The sequence below is a fragment of the Falco cherrug genome, chromosome 9 (genome assembly GCF_023634085.1).
Source record: "Falco cherrug isolate bFalChe1 chromosome 9, bFalChe1.pri, whole genome shotgun sequence".
In the NCBI taxonomy this organism is placed as follows: Eukaryota; Metazoa; Chordata; class Aves; order Falconiformes; family Falconidae; genus Falco; species Falco cherrug.
In genome coordinates, this window is record NC_073705.1 from 47,785,334 (window position 1) to 47,808,852 (window position 23,519).

A 23,519-nucleotide genomic window follows, 5' to 3' on the forward strand; every position below is an offset into this window, starting at 1 on the left:
GCGCTCCAGGCGGCCTCACCGGCGCTGAGCAGCGGGGAAGGATGGCCTCCCGCGCCCCGCTGCCAGCGCTCTGCCCGACGCAGCCCGGGGACCGTTACTACCTTTGCAGCTGGGGCACGTTGTGGGCTCACGTTCAGCTTGGCGGCCGCCAGGACCCCCAGGTCCCCCGGGCTGCTTTCCAGCCGGGTGGCCCCTGGCACGCGCTGGTGCCTGGGGCTGTTGCTGCCCCGGTGCAGGACGTTGCACTTGCCCTTCTTGGACTTCATGAGGCTCCTGCCAGCCCGTTTCTCCAGCCTGGCCAGGCCCTTGGGGGTGGCAGCACCACGCTCTGGTGTTATCAGCCACTCGTCCCAGTTTTGTGTCATCTGCAGACTCGCTGAGGGTACACTCTGCTCCATCATCCAGCTCGCTAATGGAGGTGCTGGACAGTATTAGAGCCAGTATGGAGCCCTGGGGTACACTGCTAGTGACTGGTCTCCAACTAGACTTGGTGTCACTGCACTAGTACTCTTTCTAGCAGGCAGAGCTAAGGTAGCCAAAAATAATGGCACAGAAATCAGATTACTTTTTTACTCCCACCAGGGGCTTTGCAGATCAGAGTTGAACAGTATAATAGTAAATCACAGCTGGAAACAGATGTTTCCTAGCTGGTCATGTTCTATAAGAAAAAAAAAAAATCCGTACATAACATCTAGTCCCAAGAGCTGTCACACTGACATTTACCTCTAGGATATGCATTTCTTACAAGTTATCCTGGTTCTTACTCAGCTTTTATTCCTAGGGCAAGGAAACCAGTAAGGTTCAGAGAAACAGGGTAAATATTTGCAGTAATACTGATACAGCCATATTTCCACACCAAAAGTTTTAGTCTGAACAACTTTTTTTCTATTAGAAAAACTTGTTTTGATTTCATTTTTTTGTACAGTTTGAGTTGACATTTCTTGTATCCATGCACTGCAAAAAAAACTCAGTCATGACTTCAAGATGATACAGCTGTGGTAAGGATTAGAGCCCACATTCAGCATTTACGCCAATTTACAGCTTTGTTAGAGAGGACACAGTTGAGGACAAGTACAAGGGTTAAATTACACAAAAGCCTTCACTATCCTCCTAGAATTCTTAACCAGTTAAGGAACAGCACAAGTTTTTTTGTCCGTAATTCATGAGGAAGGATTTATAGAATGGCTTGGCTTACTGCTACAAGACAACTGAGGTACGTGGCCTCAGAAGTCCCGGCATCAACACATATGGAAAAAGAGGATCAACAGAGACCTGTAAATAGGGTATAATGACAACCCACACCCAGAGCAGCCTATTTCATCTATTGATTTTGTGTGCCTCTACACTGAAAATATAAGCTAAGGCAGGCATCTTCCTAAGCAGCAGTTCTCTCAGTGACACCTCAGACACTCAAATATTATCTGAAGTTACTCATCTCAGCAACTACACTATCACCCTCTCCTCCCTCCTTTTTGACACAAAGCTATTTTTGAACTCAACCTTCTTTCAGTCACTCCAGTAACAATGAAGCCTTTGATACTTCTAGGGGATTGGGACCATGATGGAGAAGTAGGCACCATCCACTGTTCTTTGTACACCAGCACTTTTTGCTCTCCCTCTATTATCTCTTTATCACTCATGTTTATTTACCCACAATTAACTTGTTTTATTTATTTAACAGATTGCTGTACTGGTGTGTTTCTTCCCCTCTTGGCTGGGAGACCACCACTGCACAACACAGAAATTTCAGAGAATCATCTACTTCATGAAAATTAATTCAGCAGATGTTTCTCTTTTGCAGTAAGTTAGCTTGGTATAAGTGGTTTTACACCTACTACATATAAACACATAGGGAAGTACTTAAGGTATTCTGTCCTTCTCTCCACTTCTAAAGACCGAGAAGTCTAAAATTCAAGAACATAAGTAGTTTGTTTTGAAGACAACGTGGCCTTACCACATGCACATTTTCATAAGACACTTGAAATCACAGCCTGTGACTGTACTTCATGTTTCATAAACATACGTACAGTTACTACACTTGAGCAATTATTTCACATTTCACGCTGAGGGCATTAGAAATGTGACACCTGGGATCACAAATTTAGCCTGAAGCTTCAGGCTGATAATGCACTTTGTGCATGTATGTGTGCACGCACGTTGCCCCCCCCCCCAAAAAAAAAAAAAAAATCAACTGCAAGCTTGCAAAAGTAAGAAAGCAGACATACTGCAAAGTACAGCATCTCCATCAGAGAACATTACATCCATAAATACTGTAATTCTGGGAGCTTGCATTTGTATTAAAAGTAGTAAACTGGTTTTGCCTGTATTTATATCTGAAGAAATAGATTTACTAGCTACAGAAGACAAAGGAAAAACCTTCCCAAAAATGCTGGATGTTGTCACAGGTACATTCTCGACCAATATTAAACTGAATCCAATCCACTAAACTGTTCGCAGAAATCCAGCTACCTTTATGCAACAAAATGAGCAAATGTGGTAGACTCCCTGGTTTCACGTATAAACCCATAATGTCATCAGGTTAAGAACCAGAGTTGTTACTGGTTACTCAGAATCTGTAATAAGGCATAATTTTAGACTAATATATACAATCCTGCACCACACTGCAGAGGGAGGGAATAAACACTGAAATGAAACTCCACAGTAGACCCCGTTTCGAAAACGCCTTCAATTCATCATCAAGGTTCATTCCGAGCAAAGAATTTTCATCCTATAAAGAGCTGGAAAGTGAACTCGCTATCAGTTCAACTTCAGATAAACACTGCTAATACTTACAGACCTTTGACAATGGCTATTAAGAGAAAAGTTCTATTTATGCCAGACCTATTATTGAGGTTCCCTACTGAGGAACATAATAATTTGCTGGATGATTACTTTATTGTGTAATTATTCAGAGCTTATTATATAGAAATCATCTTGTAAGATAATGTGGATTGTCCTACAGTCTTCATATCTCCCTGACCAGTCCTTAGAAGAAGCTAGAGGCACAAGGTGGTTTGACAAGTTTCTGGAGCAAAACCGTAGCTGGCAATGGTTCAAACTGATCACATCCAAAAAGTCACAGTGGACACAATGGCCAAGGACAGCGAAGCTTGTGCTCCAGCTGTTTGCCTTCAATGAGCTGGGAAGAAAATTGTCTTTAGCTGTGTACTACCAGTGAGAGCAGCACCGTTATTTCAGTTGAGAAAGGCAGATGCTGTATTATCTAAACCTTAGTGCAAAAGAAGTGTTGCAGCTCAGCATACACATTGAAAAGGCAGTACAAGTGGCACAGTAAAGTTCAGTGCCAGGCCACTGTTTGTTTCTAGTATGTATTACAGACTACAATAAACACCTGGTATACAGTATGCATTTGATAAACAACAAAGATCTCTCTCATCCTGAACTTCATGGTATTGCTCACTGCTGGGCCACCATAACAAACACAAGTCCGTTACTTAGGAAAAGGAGTCACAGAAGATTTCCAATGCTACTTTGTTTAACGATATAGCAGGAATAAAGCTCTCTCCACAAGCTCCTAGCTTGATAAGGTTCATACATACTTCCTCAAGAGCAAATCTATTACTTGTTGTGCCACATTAGAAGGAAAAATGTGATTTAAATCTATTTTTATCTACAGGCTTCTGGAGAGCTAGTATACAGATGTACATTTCTTGTACTTGCATATGTAATCAATATTTTACATTTTCTATTTTTACTTTAAAACGACAGCTCACAGGAGTAATTGCTAACTGCACAGATCCGTAAAGATCCACTCTGGAGAATTCTTCATCTATGGACATTTTTCAGGAATGCCCACTGCCTCTAACTTGAAAATACACCCCAACAGAAATGGTAGGGCAGAACTAGCTACCTGCTGCACATTTCAAAACAAAAGGTAGTGACAACCAAAGCAAAATCAAGATCAAGAGAGTGCAGCCCTCAAAATCTAAACTGAAACTTTATCCTCTGTGAAAACAGACTATATAAAACTCACAAAAATATTAACATAGAAGTTTAGTCTTTTCCCATGTAAAGATAGTAGAAGACTGAAGAACACCCTGTCACTACTCTCGATGCAACTTAAAATGTTATTCATGCTGTACTTGAAGTATTGTTATACACCTGAATGCAATAGGAACAGAAGACATGCCACACTGGGTTAATCCAGTCATCCATCTAGCTCAGTATCCTGTCTGCAAGGATGACAGCTGAAGATACTATGTCAGCAGGGTACGCAAGCCCAGCCATTATCTGTAGTTTATTGCCATTATTCCCCAGCACCCATGGGCGGATGTTAGTGGGAACAAATGCTCCCTTCGGAGTCTGTTCGTGGGCCTGCTGCCCGCAGCCATGTTTAACCTGCCCATCTGCCTCCACAACCTCCTACGGCAGCAGGTCTGCCAAGTAAGGCAGTTCTCCCATTCGCATAGCCAATGCTTCTCTACAAATACGAGTCTTGCACCACTCCCTAATAAGAAGTTAAGGCTATTTGTTGAAAGTAGACCTGTAAAAATAATTTCCAGTACCCTCAGCACTCCATTTGAGCACTGGTATGCAGCAGCCAAACACACCTCTTGCCCTTGAGACTTCTCTAAGAATTTGCCATCACATGGAGCACAGCAAGAAGAAAACAGGAATTGCTGTATGGGAACTTGGCCCGTATTCTAGGCTAGAGGAAAACAGACTGTTGTTGAGGTTCCACCCTCAACCGCTTTGAGCGCAGAAAAGGCAAAGCCATGTGACCTGCTCACACGATGGCCGCACACCTGGTTGAAAAGTTTATCAACCCAAGCAGCCAGCACGTCACCATTGCCATTCTCCCCACTGGGACAGCACTTCAGCTTCACTTGCTTTAAGTGACACTTTTGTTAATATTTTTTTAATTATTATTGCTTTTATTTTTTCCGAGTGTTTGCATCACCCCAAAAGATGTAGTTAAAACTCAGCAAAGGGAAGACGTGCTGAAAATTACAGCCGATCAGCCAGCTACACTACTTCTGTGACGATTATCTGTTTCTTGCAGAAAGAATGATCCAAAGCTACTATTTACACGTTTAAACTAACCCAGCTCAGTTTGTCTCTAATGGTGTACAGAATAATCACAGGAACCATCTAGCTACCAGATCTGAATGGCAGTAAGTTCTGCTAGAGGCAGCAATAAGCTGCTGAGAACACATGCTCTCCACAGCCTAGTCTCTCTCTAAATTCAACCAGTGCTGTCTGAATGATGAGTACATGTGAAAAAAAGTATCAAAATCGTTACGATGGGCCACACACATGAATTTAGAATTAATTTCTAAGGCACAAAGGGAAGAGGGGTGTCCATCTCCCTTGGTATACTCAATTGCAAGAGTGCCCCTGTCTCCTCAGAAGGTCACAGCATTAGGGATCTGCTCTGGAAAACATTCATCTCGCGGCTCAGCATTTTCCAACATTCTGGGCACCTGCTGGCACCTGCCACAAAAGCTAAATACTTGGGTTCATTTATTAATTGATAGATAATATCAGTTGCTCCAATTCATAAAGAAAACAACCCCAACCCTCAGTACACTGTTTTCTCCACCTGCATCATCAGCCATTTGAGCCCAGCGGCTGTTGCTCCCCTTTCCTGCTGTTATGCTCTCGGCATCTGTCGACAGTGGAAGCGGGGCACAGGTGATAGAGGGGGCTGAGACAGAGAAGGAACACTGGCGAGTAAGGTGTAATTGCGGTGTGGTTTTTTTTAAACCCCTAATCTACATATTTGGAGAGGCAAAGAAAGAGAGATTATACGATTCACCCGTGACATTCTGCCAAATAACTTCAATCCTGTAAAATGTCCCCTAATGACCTGAATATAATACCATGGTGTTACAGTGTCATTTAAATACTGCAGGGTTCTTCCACTGGCAGTGCAGTCTGCAGACTTAATATGTAACATACAGGATTATACTGCCACTAAAATATTACTTAGTGCTGCTGAAATTTCAAATTAATTCTGGGAGCTAAATCATTATTCGACTCTGCCTTTGCAGAGATACATTCCCCTGGTTGTTTTAATAACAGCGATTTTAGAACTAAAAGGTTGGTACTGTCTCTTTGAAGCTTGCTCAAACAGAGAAGTGGCCTCGAAACCGACAAGCAAATTAATGCAGCGATGCATGGATGTTTGTGACCAAGAAAATAACTTGAGAAAAATGGGCTCACATATTAAGGGAGCTCATACTGATGTGGCTGATGAATCATTTTATTATTTCACAATAAAAGGAGAGACTAGTCCAGTTTTCTCTCTCTATATATACATACATGCTCATACATCTCCATCCACCACCACCTTCCTCCACAGAGAGGAGATTTCTTAACATTTGAGGGACAAATTCTGGCTGAAGTAAATAACACAGCTGTTGGTAACTGATGAAACCAAGCCATGCCAGCTGAGGATGTGGCTTCCAAGTCATTCTGAGCTCTAGTTTTCCAAACCTAAATAAACAAACTGCAGCTTTTTTACAGCTCTGGTTTTTCTTCTTCCTACAGAATTCCTGTTCCTAGTGAGTATTTTGTACCTTTAGGTAGCTATAGCACTTCAACACAAAGACAGGCAGATCCTTGATGCTTATTAAAACCAACATACAAACTAATTTGCCTACGTATAAAGTAAGGTAAAACAGATGATGGGCTAATCATAAAGGCAAATTTCTCCCCTCTGAAATTTTGCCCATTTTTAACCTTGTGTTTGGATTGGTTTCTATCTCCCAGTTAAAATACCACGCTGCTCACTTCTACAATAAAGTTTCTTAAATCTGGGAAATATTCCCAAGAAATATTGTTTAAAAAAAACCAAAACCAAACCAAAAACATTCGTATATGAAGAACAAGATGGGGACAAATATAGGGGCTGAAAACACCTTGTGGTAGTCAGTCTATATTTGGAATAATCAATCCTTCTCTTTATTAAAACTGTTACCTACTTCCTCATTCATTAATATTGCCCTTGTTTACGACTGCAGGCAGGCCAAAGATTTTCCCCTCCCTCCGAATATAATTTCCTACTATTGACAGACATGTTCAAGTGCTGGATGTGTGTATGTCTACATGGCATACTGCAGGCAGAGGCGAGCCTTCCTGGCCACCATCCAAGCCAGCTGTAAATGAGCCAGCTCCAAACTGGAAGCTGTGTAAGCACAATTAGCACAGCAGTAAGCCTGATCTAACACATCCTGCCAAGAGACCGAGTTTATTAGCTCGAGCTCAACACAACGCTAACGATGGATATGGGGCTTCTGGTTTGGCTCCACACAGAACGTGGCCAGCTGAAGATGAGCAGATCAAGCCCTTGTCTGCCCACAAGATACGGTGGAGGTACATGTTCTCCCAGGGTATACCCCTCGACTGTAAGGACTATTCGCTTCCCTCTACACGAACTCCCAAAATGCTCTTGACTGCAAACCAACAGGACTGGAGGGCTGCAAGCAGACGGAGGCAACAGGAGTCTCCAAGTGAGAACTTCAGAGGTAGGATAAGAGAAAAGGCACCAGGCAGGTATTAGGCACCAAGGAGGAGATGGGCACCAGAAACGCCAAAGGTGCAAGGGAAGGGCAGGGCAAAGTACTGCACGACTCTACGAACTGACAAAGAGCACTCTGCCTCTAGCTTCTCAGCTTTATCAGGTCCAGAGCAGTAATGACCAAAAAACCCCACAGTACCATATAGCAGATGTTAAACTGATTCTTTGCACAGGCAGGTGTCTGTCCCACCAGCTCATGAAGAATCCGCTCCATTTGGCGGACGCTTGAACAGTTCAGAAGAGGAATGTGCTCAGAGAAGGAAATCTGTTATCAAACTGAGACCCAAGAAAACAGAGTTCCTTTGATGCCATGGTTTCTACTAAAGAGGCAGTGATCATCTGGTGGTTGGCAACAGTTTGTAAGAGAAACTTCTGGATTCAGAGAAAAGAGAGACAAAAATAAAAAGGTATTAATGAAAATCACTGGCGGGGCGGGGTGTGTGTGGAGAAAGCACATTGTAAGAAGAGCACCTGAAGAGACTGGAAAAGTCTACATTTTAAAGGATAGTAATAAAAAAAAAATTGCTAAATCATATTAAACAGGAACTGTCCTACAGAAGTTAGTGAGCTTCTGTCCACCCATGTCCACACATGAGCAAAAAGAAATTCCATTAAGTTAAAGTGCCCCGTTCAAAGGCGACAAAAGGAAACACCTTCTTATTCAACACTAATTATTTTGTTGAGTTCTCTGCCACCAGACTGTTGCTGTGACAAGCACTTAATATCTTTGAAAAGTGATGTTCATACCAGTTTTCTTCATCCTCCCACTCTATCTGTAAAGCAGTATTTTTAGTTTTCAGTTGTTTGAACTTTCTGTTGTACGAGACAGGTATAAGCAAGTGTGAGAAGGTACCTCATGCAGGGTTGCAGGCACGCTCCTCTGCACATTCATATGCTGCAGCTTAATTAGGGTTATTTTCACTTGTGAGATTTTTAGATTACATTGTGTATATGGAGGTTTTCCATGATTTGTTAGCTCAAAATCTTTTCCTTGAAAAGCCTTACTTTGCTTTCTGGTGCAGGCTATACATCCTCAACAGAGTACAACTAGTTGAAACACTTGGCCCTGCTCATCATTTCAGGCTATACACCTGCTGTCATTTCACTCAGTATTTCCCGCACTCTGGTAACACAGATCTCAGTCACACATATCTTGATGATTCAAGGCAGCATTTGAATCACTGATAGGTGCTTCAAAGGAAATTTTTTCCTCCCTTTTCCCTGTCCTTTCATAAACTTCTAAAAACATGAACAAATCAAACCAGATTAATCATACCAGGTTAAGAGATGGACTTAGCCATAGACAAAAGAAAAATGGAGAGCTGAGATTACACTTGCATTGTTCTTTTGTCTTGAGAAGGAAATAGATTTCTCTTTCTCTTTTCCCACTTGAAGGCCTGAAAAAGAAAGTCATGCTATCAGAAATATCAAGACCTAATAAAATGTGTGAAAAAACAACTGTACCTTGAATTTCCTAACTTCAATAAGATTAAATAGAGGAATTTAGTTAAATACTGTTCAATATGAAACATATTATAAAACCCGCAACAGAATTATTATTGCAGGTTAATTTAACCTTATTTAAAATGTCAGTCATTTAAAAATACATACATGATATATAATCATCAATTGTTAACAGACTGTTCTGAAACAAGATCTCAACTTACATGCACATATCTAACATACCTAATGTATAGGTATGTTACAGATACATGTCTAAGATATACAATATACATATGCGTAAGCTATAGAAGCCAAATTACCTGGTTAGTCCCTTTCCTTACATACGCTTTTGGTAAAAAGTTACAAGTTCTTGGCTTGTAATGCAGCTGATCTAAAATACCCTAAAAACCCACATTTTTAATAGTTGGAAGAAAACACTGAGGAGATAAACAAGATTTAGGGGAAAAGGGAAGCATAGAGAAGTAGAATATTTGCTAGTTAGCTAGAAATACTTTTGTATTGAACAAAAATAAATATCCAATCAGCGTATTATTTCTTTTGGAAAGACTTCTTTGCACAAAGGAATGCAAACTAGCATCCTTTACCAGGGCGTGAGAATCTTGTCCGTATCACCATAAAATAGGTTTAATACAGGATACAGCTATCTCCCATGCAGTCACATGATAAACAGAATACTTGAATACTGATTCTATTTGGTCTCCCTTCAAAGCAATACTTTTTAAAAAAATAAATAAAATAAAAAAATCAGAAGCCGTCTGCCAAAGGAAGTACCTCAGACTAAAAGGCCTTCTATACTCTGTATATGCACATTGCTTTTTTTTAGACAAAATAAAACCAGGATAAACTGCCATGTGTCTGCAGAAGGTTCTTCTATTTTTAACCAATACTGTCCTGCCAGTATCAATTCATCCAGATAGAGAATCCTTCATTAAAAATATAAGTTTTTTCGGTTGCTTTTCACTATGCTAAAGTGACATCTTTCCCAACCACTGTCAAAGGCAATTAAGAACACGAAGCTTTTGAGAACAGGTTTCAACCATGATTCCTGTTGGCCTACCTAAACAAAGTTTCCTTGTAAAGGCTTGGGAAGTCTTAGATAGCAAGGGGATAAGCCAAATACCATGAAAAGCATTATTCAGATACACATATTATCATTGCAAAATTATAAAACATCCTTGCACATTCTCATAAAGGCACAGAAGCTACAAACCAGCCAGACATACTATGGAACTAGATAAAACACTGGAACATCTCCAGAAAAAAGGAAGCTCTTGTGCACTATTTCCGCTATCTACAGGGGTGGATTTGGGTCCCTTTTTCACCCAAAACTTAAGGCACTACTGCATTTTGCTGAAAAGCACAGTACTGAAGACAACTCACTTAAGAAGTTACCAACATCTTACTCAGTTACACTGTACAAGATTTTTCAGGTCTTTCTCCACATTTGTACATGTTCACTTGGGTGCAAAAAAAAAACCCAACCCATATAAAAAGCAGACAATGCTCAACACAGTGTGCCTTTGAATCATGGCTTACTTTTACAGAAGATCACAGATGTATTTAAGTTGATCGTCGGAACTATGTTTTTCCTCACATATAGCAGTCCAATAGCTTCAGGACTACTTCTTGGCTCCATACCATTCCCTCTCAGTCAACTGCTTTAGGTACCACCATTCTAGACTAGATCAACCTGGAAGACTTTGACCAATTATCACAGTATGCTTTTTATGTCACAGGATCCAAGAGTTTTATACTGATAACCACCAAGGTAAGCAGGGGGGGGAAAGGACTCTCCACTCCCCAGTCCCTGCCCCAATACTGACATGACAAGGGGCAGAGCGCCCAGAAAACAGTGGGAACATCACCAGTTCAGCTGGCTACCTTCAGACTCAAAGCATGTCTCAACTCAGCTTTACAGAATTGAAACTACAGGAATGCAAACAGAAGAACGGGCTCAAACATCAGTGGCCTAGACAGCAACTGCTGTATCCCATCTGCCTACCCCTACAACATGGGAGCACTTCCAAAATTATCACTACAACTACCTCAACTAGTTCCTCCCATCATCTTTAGTTCCTATTTTCTCACATCATCTATTTCTGTCAACAAAGCTGGTTTGGGGAGGGACAATTTCCCTTCCTTAAACCTCCAGCCTTTCTCCTTGTTGTGTCTTTGCCTTATTCTTCCTACCCTAAGGCCTTCCCAGCCATTCAACTCATGATATTGCTCCTCTTCCTTCTTTCCCTTCTTCTGTTGTCCAACTTTGTGTTTCTGTGTCCACACAGGTGTGCGGGGGTACCCACACAATGAGTCAGACAATGTGGCACCTGTGGCAGTCAGACACTACATATTTTATTGAAAGAAAACATGTCTTACTTTCTTAAAGTAAATGATACTACAGTTCCACAACAGGAGAATATAACTAAATAATTAGTCACACTTAAAGATAGGCTTCAAAAAGTTTGGTAGGGGAGATAGGGAAGGAGCGAAGAAGCCCCGTCAATGCGCAGAACCCAAACCCTTGCTCAATTCCAGATCTACCAAGGCTCCTCCTTGGCATGCCAAGTCAGGGCCTGAATTAGGCTGGGGGGGTGTGGGGTGTGGAATAAATCAGCCGTGTGTACTTTAAAGGAAAGCTCGAAGACAAACTATGCTGCCTTTTTGTAATTTCTGATGTAATTAACAACTTGACTCAGCAACAAGCCATCTTTATATAGTTACAAACCTTTCACCAGCCACGCCCTGAGGAGCCTCACGGAATACACAGCCACAGTGCTGGGGTGATTTTTTGCAGCAGCAAAGCTGTAACAAGCAGTTCCTACCTCTGGCCGCTTTTTACCAGCTCCCCTTGCACTGCCCTCTTCCCACCCCTCCTGGTAGCAGGAGGACAGCTTCCTGGTACTGTGTATGTAGCAAATGGAGTTGGCTAAGCTAAAAATAGACCATTCATCCTCCCCCCTCCCTCCTCATTTTTGCCAGGTTATTTTTAAAACAGATCAGTTCTCTGCCCTTGTTCAACAGGCAGCTTAGCTCTGCTGGAAGGGGAAAGGAGAAGATGCATCTCTACCAGAGCAGGGGTGTAGGAGGGCCTTGCAATGTCTCCTTCAGCCCACCTTGCCACCAAGACATAACATATCCACAACATTACACACTAACACAGAGATCCTCACAATCTCCATCTGAGCTGGTGTTTGCAAAGTCTCAAAAGGAGCATGTGCTACTCCTACAGTTAGAAAGAAGAGGTTTGCATAATCTTAACCCTCATATCCCAGGAGCCGGAACTAATTCCATGCTTTTCTGATTTGACTTGAGGATTCTACACTGCCGCAGCAGGACTTGGGAGATGGGTCTTCACTGTAACCTTGTTTGAGTGCTCATCTGTGTTTGCATTACTCTAGCTTGCAAGATGATGGCTATCAAGCCAGATTACAGAATGCCACTCACAGTGACACATGCCAAAAGTAAAACATTAAGAGCATCTAAACAGCAGAGTTAGGCTCAGCATGTAGGTTGCCAGGTATTATGTTAAGTAAGAAATAATTCTAGACAAGTTCAGCAATTAAAAAAATGCCAAATATCTTTAATTTTTTTTTACTTCAAAAACAGATGAACTCTGAAAATTCATGGGATTGATCAGGTAAGAACTCTTCTGAACTCCTAAAAAAAACAAACAACCCACAACTAAAATATCATGAATTCAGACAGGCAACCCTCCCCAGCGCCGCCCCCCCCCCCCCCCCCCCAAAAAAAAAAAAAAAAAGGGCAAGAAAAAAAAAAGGCAGGGGGGTGGGGAGAACATAGTCATTAACCCCCACCCCCCCAAAAAGAAAAAAAAAAAAAAATCCTCCTAACCCCTCTGTTCTTTCTGTGTGTTTATGAAGCCTCCGGAAATACCATGGCAAACATTCCAGCTCTACAGCAGCGAGGCCACGTGACCTGAAGGCACAGTAAGGAACTTCATTCCCAGGTTTCTCCACAGAACAGAAAAGTGATTTTTATTTTATTTTTCTAAACCAGGATCCAAGTCTAAGGAATTTTCCTGGAAATTTTCAGGAACACAATTTTGGAACAGGGTGGGTTTGGTGTGGTGTTTACGTTTTTTGTTTTGGGTTTTTTTTTGTTGTTGTTTGTTTTAATTATTTGCTGCATTTCTATATGCCTGCACATGTTATCTTTACAATTAAAGAGCAAAGTCTTAGACCTATACTCAGAGGGCATAAAATACAGTATACGCTTTAAGGCATCACTAAAAACTATTTGCAGTGTCCTCTATATCCCCTATTAGAGTTACAACCAGTACTAGTTATATTTCCTAATATAGCCAAGATCTTCTCCCGGCAAAAATTATGAGAGGTAAAACCTCTCCTTCTAGTTTCACAGTAGGACTTCAGTTAGAACTATTAATGAAAGGATTTATGCACATCAGCTTTGCTAAACATTATGAAAAAGTACTCAAAATGTGAACTTGAAAAACAACCTCCCATTTTTACAAACAATCATGTATAAGTACTTGGAAGTAATTGTTTAAAATGTAGGAGTATGGATGAATCATAATGTAATATTTGAGTATCAGTTGAAATCTGTGTTTTGCCTTAAAACAAAACAGAAGAAAGCATCACCATACAACAAGGAAAACAGTCCTGCAGTACAAAAGCACAGTAAATGGCAGGCACACACCACTAACTTGCTTTTATAGCCATGTCAGAAATGCTTCTAATTATCAGAGGTAAAAGAGGGATGGCATTTCTGCTGGAAGCAAGTTTTACACTTTAGTCTCTCCTCTTTCCTCTCTTTCAGCCTATAAATATTAGTCTTACACATTTTTCTCCCATACAGTTCTTGAAAAGGTTGAGTTTTTCAAGGCTGAGAGCAGACAGAAATGTTCATCAAGAAATGCCTTCAGGTCAACTGTCTGTAGCTCATCAAAGTGCAGCACTGAAAATACGGATGAGGGGGAGGAGGATTATACGAGCATGGTAAAGCAGATTAAAAAAAAAATAAAAGTCTATGTTCTGATGATCATTACCTTTTTTCCTTTTGGAAATGGGTTCAGCTGTCATCCATGCACCCTCGGTGGTGATGGGCACAAGGGTACTGACTGACTCCCCCCACTAATTTCAGCTCCATTCAAAGCAACTACAAATACATGAGTGTCTGTAACAGTATTCCCCAATATAAGGAAATGCCAGAGGGATATGACAAGGAGTTGAAGTGTAGATGACCCACATAACAGTGTAAGGAAAGGCAGCTGGTCCACAAGAAAACTAAGATGTAGACCAAATTCTTGAGAAGCTCTAAACTACACTGGAAATAAGGCCAAGATGAGATTACCTACTGCTTTATAAAATACTTAAAATATATTAAAAAAACAAAACCCAAAACAAAGCAAAAGCAGCAACAGAGCAAGACTGCAAAGATTGCGGGGGGTTGGGGGGCAACAGAAACCCCCAAGTGCCCACTGTTTTTTTTAAATTCTGTACAACTGCTGAACCAGAGCTGTTGAATGAATCATTGAAACCACTGTTCATTTCTACTCAGGGATTTCATAGAACAGTTTGGGTTGAAGGGACCTCAAAGACCACTTAGTTCCAACCCCCCTGCCATGGGCAGGGACACCCTCCACCAGCCCAGGTTGCCCAAAGCCCCGTCCAGCCTGGCCTTGAGCACTGCCAGGGATGGGGCACCCCCAGCTGCTCTGGGCAGCCTGGGCCAGCGCCTCGCCGCCCTCACGGGGAACAATTTCTGCCTTATCTCTCATCTCAGCATACCCTCTTCCAGTTTAGAGCTGTTCCCCCTTGTCCAATCGCTACCTGCCCTTGTAAAAAGTCCCTCTCCGGCTTTCTGGTAGCCCCCCGCCAGGTACGGGAAGGCTGCTCTGGGGTCTCTCCAGAGCCTTCTCTTCTCCGGGCTGAACCGCCCCAGCTCTCTCAGCCTGCCTTCACAGGAGAGGGGCTCCAGCCCCCGGGTCATCTTGGTGTCCCTCCTCTGGGCTCGCTCCAACAGTTTCATGTCCTTTTTAAGTTGGGGGCCCCAGAGCTGGACACAGTGCTGGGGGCAGGGGGAAGGATCTCACAAGAGCGGAGTAGAGGGGGAGAATCACCTTCTTTCTATTTCATTTATTATAAATGCATATTTACTGGCAGCTAGTAGAACACATTATTGCTCTGTTTTATAGCTCAAATGGCTCATGCAAAGAGTAATTTGTTTGTATTCTGTATCAGGATCAATATTGTACCAGGGATAGCCCGAGGAATGTTTATGCTGAGGGCTTTGCTTGCAGTGTTTTGTTGTTGCAATCAATTGACCAAACAGGACTGCTTCTTAAAACAACAAATAAACTTTGATAGTGACCAGATCAACCGTTAAAGCATAAAACATGATGCAGTGTCTGGAAAAAGACTGAAGGTCCACAAGTGTTTTTACCACCTGATGGTGCATAAAGCTCTCCTACCTGAATATTTCCCACCGGCCTTTCTTCCTCTCAGTAGCTGGGGACTGTTTCCTCTATGCCCTCACATAACAAGATCCATTTTCCTGCAATAAAAACACAGACACATGACACTTACATTCTCCTGCATAACACGGCAGCATTTGAAGAAGCTCACTGAATGGACCTGAAATGAATGAGGAGCATTTAGGAGTCCCAGGACCAAGCCTGGAGGACCAGATCTGAGGTTGGGTGGGGGTTCTAGCCCAGCTCTTTGAGACCCCAAGCTTTTGAGACTCACTCCAGCACTTTAAGTCTTACAGGATTTCTTGCCCGTAACAATGAGATGAGGAGAAGTTAATAAGAATTCTGTTGATGTTTCTATCAAAATTTCCTGAGCCAAATGGTATTTTTTTTCCAGTTAAAGGTCACGCTGAAGTCTCTTTTATTCTCTTTATAAAGGGTACTCCCTGACTGTTGTGAGCTAAGTGCCATTAAAAAAAATAAACCAACCCCCAAACTCTGCTTAAGCAAATACACCAAAATACCTCAAAACCACCATCCTGTCTGTAGCAAAACAAAACAAGTTTACGGATGACGTTGGCAGAGCACCACAACTTCTAGGAAATGCTTTTTAATTATAAAGACTGCAAAGGGAGACAGGGGAATGTTTTGTTACATGCTGTTTCAGCAGACAAGGTGTCCTTACAGCTTTATATGCTAGGCTTGAAAATTCAGCAAATGATGAAGAAAGGAACATGACAACTATATTTTGATTCTCTTTTGACTAACTTCCAAATAACTTTCATGCAAAACAACATTCCATCAAACATGAAAAATCAAGTATTACAGAAAAAAGGCACATGATTCACAGCCAGCTCAGGTTCCTCCCCCCAGGGACCATCTGTACAGGGAACAGACACTTCCATAACAACTCATCTGATGCAAAAGTCACAGGTGACTTAAAAAAAAAATGCAGAAGAAAAACCTCAAATAACTACAAATAACCTGTTAGTTGCATTCAGTATTTGTCCTGCAGTCATATTTATTCTGCTTACTAATAATTCACAAAGAATAAAAACATGTCTGAAAACCCTACATTAGAAACAGCCACCCCACCCCACCACGTACAGTGCCACCAAGGGACAGTCTGCTTCAGACATGAGCTCTGCTGGTTTTCTTAAAGCAAATGACAACTTTAGAGAAGTTACATATTGACAGGCACCCTGGGTGAAGGACTGGTTTTTAAGGCCTCATTGAACTGTGAATGTTTTCCCCCAGAACGTACTTATTCTCATCCAGAAGTTTTCCCCAGTGCTTTTGTTCTGCTTATACAAGCCAGAAAAAACATGTTAATTGATTCAGATTTAGTATGTGTTAACATGACTGTCTGAGCTAATGCATACTGGGCCTTTAATGAAGCTGGAATTAGTTATTTACCCAGCTTCTAAGTCTGTTCCTCCAAAGGATAAACTTTTGTTCTGTCTGCCCCAGGAGCCGGGTACCATTCCAGGTGTGATGGGATGGGACTTTGGCAAACTGGGCTGTAGCATTTACTTGGCAGCTTAAACTTTACCTCTCGCTTCCCTCTCCCAGCCATTTGCTTCCAGCCCTGCATTTGCGCAGCTGCACGGCTAGCTGGATCGGGGGAACCGCTTTCCTTCAGCATGTTGGCTCATAAACAGCTGTGCCAGCACAACACAGGGAGCGGGCGCAGGGCAGGAGTGATCAGCCACGATGGCAGAGGGTAGGAACAGAGGCTGCTTAAACCAGCTGAAACTGCACTGCTGCAACACACAGAGCCAATGCTCCGCTCCCCTCCTCTGTGCCTTAGTTCTGCCCATCTGTAAAACTGGCACCACAATTCCTACTTTGTTTTATAAAGCACCTCTTAGAAAGGCTATCCCATTAACATTTCTGTGAATTCACATTACAGACCACCCACCCCTTTCACAAATCAGGCCCAAGCTCATTCTAAGGACACTGGCACTGTCCCCCACCAGCATCTGCTCCCTGGTTTCACCATGCAACCTGCTCAGGGGCTGTAGCATCTCCCCCGCTGCTGCCCCAGCCTGTTCCCATGCCCTCACACCAGCTTCAGCTCCGCCAGCACGCTTCACAGGATTTTGCTCTGAACTGGAATCAGTTTCTAAAAATAAAATTGGCTTTTTATTGAAGTCTGATGCATTCTCTCATCCTATTTCTAGGAAGATCCCCCAAAACAGTCTCACTGGCACAGTGAGAGGGTAGCGGGCTCCATCTGCAAATGAGATTAGATAGGTGGGGAAGAGGAGACAACTGGAAACATCTTAAACTTGGCATCAGCCACCCTTTTCCAGGTGTGAAACCATGGCCTCGCTGCGGCACAACTCGATGCCGCGCAGTCGCCACCCTTTACCCATTCATACCTGCTTCATGTCCCGCGACACGAGCAGCCACTGGAAAGCGCCGAGCCCTTCCCAAACACCCACCGGTGCCCGACAAGGCAGCTGCCAGGTATGAATCGGGGAAGAGCGCAGATGGAACCGGCGGTGCTCGGGCCGGTGAGTCTATCTTGCTCAGCCGGATCCAGCAGAGGGAGCACAAAAACACGGTTCTTTTCGGCCAAATGCTTTTTTGGCTACAAACCGCTTGATGCTTGAAATACCAGGCACTTTGTGTTACATTACCCCTGTAGTAATGCACATGTGGTGCATTACAAGTGCATAATAAACAAAACCCTTGCTCCGAGTAGATTACACTGTAAAAATCAATACGGTGGAGGAGACGACCAGCACAAGCAGGGAAGGCTGCAGAAGTTGAGAGGAGGAAGGAGAGGCAGCACAGCAGGGCTGCCAACTCCTGTGATTTTATCGTGTCTCCACTTGGAATTTTTCCTAAAGCCAGCTTGCTGAAGTCTCATCATCACAGAAAAATTTCAGCTTTCGGATTTTTGTTTGTTTGTTTGTTTTGAAGGATGCCTCTCTAGGCTTCCAAAGTTCAAAAGCAAAACTGTAAAGGTGGATTAAGGTAAACACCAAAGACTCAAGAAGTAGAAAAGAAGTACAAGAATCCTCAAAATTTGTTGTCTGTATGTCATAGGCAAAACCATAACAACTCCGGCAATTTTACTTAATTTTAATTTATTTATTGCCAATTAATGCACTTTTAATGACTGTTTCAGGAGCTGAGGGAAAAAAAGAAGACTAAGCAGTGCAGCAAACACTGAGAAAAACTCTTTTCCCCCACCTTTCCAAGGCTCAGACATCTTTTCTCCCCCTGCCCTTTCCTAGTCTAACTTCCCTTGTTTCTGCCATGCCTTACACTCAGTCCAGCCCATCACCTTTGGCGGGGCAACAGGCAGCAGGGGAGGCTGTGGGTGCAATCGTTTCTGTCTGCTGCTCCTCGTCTCTCATTTCTCCTTCCACTGCTCCTCGCTGCTTCACCAGATTTCCCTGCCCCAGCCTGGACTGCTACTCCACTACTCCCAGTCCCCCCAGGATGTCCTCGCTCTGGCTTGGGCTGGCTGCACTCCCTTGGGGCACCCTCGCTCCAGTCTGGGGCCACCGCGGTCCCTCGGGGCATTCTTGAAGGGCAGCCCATGCGATGCCCCCCCCCAGCCCCTAGCACCAGCCCTGCAGTTTAGGCGTAACATACCACACTGTCTGAACATGTTTCTTTCAACATGGCACTCTGGTTCTGAGTGATTCTGCCAAGATGAATCAATGGAAAAGGTCAATAGACGCAAGGGAAACGCCCAGAGTAAACTGTGCATCACAGCAAGTCTTAAAGCATATAAGAAACACTGAAGGGGGGAACTGGAAGAAGTCCCAAGTCTTAAAGCATATAAGAAACACTGAAGGGGGGAACTGGAAGAAGTCCAACGGGAAAACAACACAGATTTCATCTTTAGGCCTCCTAAGTCTCAGCTGTATCATAGCAATGGACTTGGGTCAAGCACAACCAACTTTCCCTGCTTTCTCATCACATCCTGGTTCCACCTGGTGGCTGCCAGTTCTTAGGAAGGGGTTTATCACAGATCTTTCTGGACTATCACACATTTTCTTGGAGCCCACGTCTCTTCCTCAACCTTACCCCCTGAGGAAAACAAGAGGGACTGCACTGTCTACGCCCCAGCACTCAGCCTGTGCTGGACTTTTAACTGTAAATAAATAAAATTAAAAGGGTAACCATGAGCAAAATCTTCAGTTTCCATACACAAAATACCACTTGGCCTCTATGTACCCAAACAAAAATGAAGAGGTAGCAAACAGAAGACATACACACAGAAATTCTTGGAAAACAGAAACACCACACAGACAGTTAAGTATGTTGTACAATCTTCTTTCAGAAATACACGAGGCAGGTACACTTCAAGGTATTTTTCTACTTTCACAAGTTATTTCCAAGTTCCAGCATTATTCTCCTTGAACTGCAGAATATGTTCAAACACAGAATTCCTGTAAAACCACAGAGTGCCGGCAACCCTGACTTCTCATTTATCCAGGGCTGTAACTGGGTCATAAGTGAAGAACACAAAGTGCTGTGCTTCCTAAATAAGCTTACTGGTCAACAAGCATGCTGCTGCTATGTGGGAAATTTTACAAGCTTCTACAGAGTGTTTCAATATTATATGCAGTCCTTGTAAGGCATCATAGCCCTCTATCAACTCTGGAGTTTTTAGAAACCTGGGCTTTTCTGAAATTCTGAAGTAACTCAAAGTCAACACTGAGTGTATGCTTGACAAGCACTGGATGCTGTCCTCTGCCGGAAAAAAGAGGTAATCTGCTAGTTTTATATGGAAGAGAAGCATAAAATGTTGCTGAAATAAGCAGTGCAAAACAGGTGGGGGTTTTGGAGGGGGAAAAAGAGAGACTAAGCTCAAAGCAGGTTGGTGTGCTCCTTTCCTGGGCAGAGATGGGGTAAGGAAGGTAAAGTTGGGAAGAAAAGATCTGGGGTGGGGGAAGCAGAAGGGAACAGGGCAGAGGGCCGGCCAACTTTCAGCTTTGCCTGCACCTAGACTTGGTCCTCAATAACCCTTATTAAAACAAGAACCAAAAAAGCACACAGACACATCACACCAAAATGCGCTGTAAAACACAGACGCTCATTTGATGGCACCGAGATGATGAACACTCCTTTCCAAACAAGCAGCAGAAAGCCACAGAAAGTGGCCAGACTGCCCTGAAACCCTGCCACGTTCCTCACCTGGCACCACCGAATGCATCCTCCTCCCTGCCCTGGCCAGCCCTGGCATCAGCCCCCTGCCTGCATCCCCCCTCAGAGGCTCCCCGTGCCCCCCACGGTGCCAGGCAAACCCTTGGCCAACACTCCACTGCTACAGCATTTCTTCCCAAAACAGGAGTAGGATCTCGCAGGGCAGATGGCAGAGGGCTGCGATGGTGAAGCTCACCGCGCTGAACGCTACAGTTGCTTAGACATGCCGTCAAACCTGTGGTTGCAGTACCAACGTGATACAGCAACCAGTCCTCCTGGGAGATTTTCCAGACTTGCTCTGTTAGGCAGAAAGCCACCAGGGTAGAGCAAAATAAGAAAGAATTGCAGTAATAAGAATTTTAATTTTTGCTTGGGTCTTTTTCCCCTATTTTGCACTGGGGTAAAAGCAAAAGTTTTGTTCATTCAGTCACCATTTCCTTGATTAGTTTTCCCAATTCTGAGCAAAAATTACCCTTGTTCTCTGCATAAACAAAGAAATTTATTTCACTTTTTAAAAAAAAAAAAAATACCTAAAAGAACATAACCGGAGTGTACAATTTTCTCAGATGTACGAAGCCATGAGGTTGCAATTTCCTCACTGTGAGATGGAACGGAACACATTTGGGTTGGGTTGTGTCATACCCGACATATATAAGGTCTAACAGCAGCAGTGAGCAGTATCACAATCTTCAGTTTAGAACAACAACAAAATCCTTTGCTTCTCCCAACTCGCTCCACAAAAATCTCATTACGGGAAGAACCACTTTTCCAATCTGGCGCTCTTTTTCCATGCTGCATCTGAACTTAAGATGGGCCTGGTGCACCTAAAGTCAACCACTGCGATTGTCCATGTCTCTGCTCTCCTGCCACGGCCTTGGAAACCCTCAAGTGCCTGGGGCAGCGCTGCACCCCACCTCCCTCGCAGCCCCACTCCCCACATAAGGGGCTGCACACCAATAAGTAGGCTGGATCAGGCGGTCCAGCACCAGGAGAAAGCAGGAACAGAAAAACAGGACTGGGAGGACGGGCACTTTGGTGCATCCTTGTGAAGGCAGGCCACAGCTCTGCTGTGAAACACCAACCTGACGCAGGTGGCTTTGGCCTGTACTGAAGTAAGACAGATTTGGCGTGCCTGCTCTGCAGAAGGGCGTCAGCCCAGGCGCAGCTCCACGCTCCCACAGCCAGGCTGCTCCTTCTTCAGCGCCGCAGCCAGCAACAGCAAAAATCAGCCCAGGGGCTGAGGAATCCAAAACAATCGTTATCATTTCACAAGTGACCACTGTAGTAACAGCTCCTACCTTGTCCGCCGCAGACTGTAGCATATTCGACCACATCTGTTTATAGTGGAGGACTGAGTTGCCAACTCACAGGCGTAGGATAACGAGCACTATTAATCTTGGCTTAAACTGAACCATTGTTCTGGAGATTGGACATGTCTTGTAAAATCCCATTATTAGAGACCATTTGCCATCTATTTCTGTCACAACTTTTTTAGTTTGTTTTGCTCTATTTTAGAAAAATTTTCCCCTTCCCTTTTCCTTACATCCCATTGTACTTACAGAGCCTTAAACAATAATCCACTCAAGCACAGCCATGGAAGTGGTTTGAAGAAACAAAGCCTGCTTCTGGTATAGCCAGTGCATCTGACTCCTATGTACAGCTGCCTCCATATCCTCTGCAGACTTGCAGAGCACCAGAAGCTACTGATTTCCCTCTGCTTCTCCTGTGTGTTGGACACAAAATAGACTGTAGGCAGGAGAAGTCTACTAAAATTACACTTGAAGCATTGACTAAGGGTGCAGCTGAGTCACAAGCAAGTTCTGCAGCTGATCTTGCTAAAGGAATAGGTAGGAGAAGGCTGACCTGAAAAGAAAGCAGTATGCATCAACAAGACAAATTAAAAAAAAAAAAATCCAACTCTAGGGAGGTGATGCAGTGGAAGCAGAGTATCTCAGGCTTTGCTAAAGAAGATTATTGCCACATCTAGCAGTTAGCACCCACCCAAGTAGTGTGCCATCAACTTAATTCCCAAACGAGACTAGCAGAACAGCGAGACAGGATTAGACATGCTTGGTTTTAACCATTCATTTCTCTCTCTGGTGGAATACTATCAGCACAGCATTGGCATCAAAATTACTACCCTTCAAAATGCGCAGAGCGCATTTTTAATTTTACATGTAGCAGTTATGTCATATGGGGTTATTTATTTTTTAATTTAAAGTGGTAAAACATATTTAATCTGTTTTGAGAAAAGAACAAATTGATTTAGCGAGCAGTTCAAGGCTCTCCCTGGAGACACTCAACCACACTCAGCAATCTGGATACAAGTTGGGACTTCACTAAAGTCATTTTAATTGTAGGTCATAAGAAATGTCAAGATATAAAACACCAAGGAATACTAAAAATTAAGCCATCATCTCTGAGACTAACAAATGTCTTGTATTTGGCAGCAGGATATTTTTTAAAATCTTTATGGCATTGCTACTGAAGCACAGCAGCAGGGCAAAGGGCTTAGAGCTGCATGTAATACACACACATTATTTTCGCTGTTGGGGAGAAAAATAAACAACCAAAAGCTAGATTAAGGGAAAAATACTGGGGTGAAAGAAAGTTAAAACACTACCCTTGTGATGATGGTGGTGTATCTTTTCCATGTCTTTTGTTTATAAACAGTTTAGTTTAATCTTGGTCAGAAAACATTCTTCCCTAATGCAGCATGAAACAAGGTTGCCTCTACAGCAACACACGCAGAGGCAGAGAAAGGGGGCACAGAAGCGAGGAAAGATGGTTTTTAAAGAAAACTTTTAAAAGAAAGAAACGAAACCCCTCAAAGCCTTAAACACTTTCAGAGCTCTGTGCCCAGGTTTTATAAGGAAAATTTCTTTACTT

General features: G+C 43.0%; 1 protein-coding gene across 7 annotated transcripts in view; it reads right to left on the reverse strand.

The window, feature by feature from the left end:
* ZMIZ1 (zinc finger MIZ-type containing 1) overlaps window positions 1-23,519 on the reverse strand; it is a 307,669-nt gene that overhangs the window by 218,827 nt on the left and 65,323 nt on the right. For all 7 annotated transcript variants that reach the window (XM_055719930.1, XM_055719928.1, XM_055719929.1 and 4 more), the window contains exon 2: window positions 15,459-15,541. The gene's annotated coding sequence lies outside the window, so the exon portion shown is untranslated. The remainder of the gene's footprint in view (window positions 1-15,458; window positions 15,542-23,519) is intronic.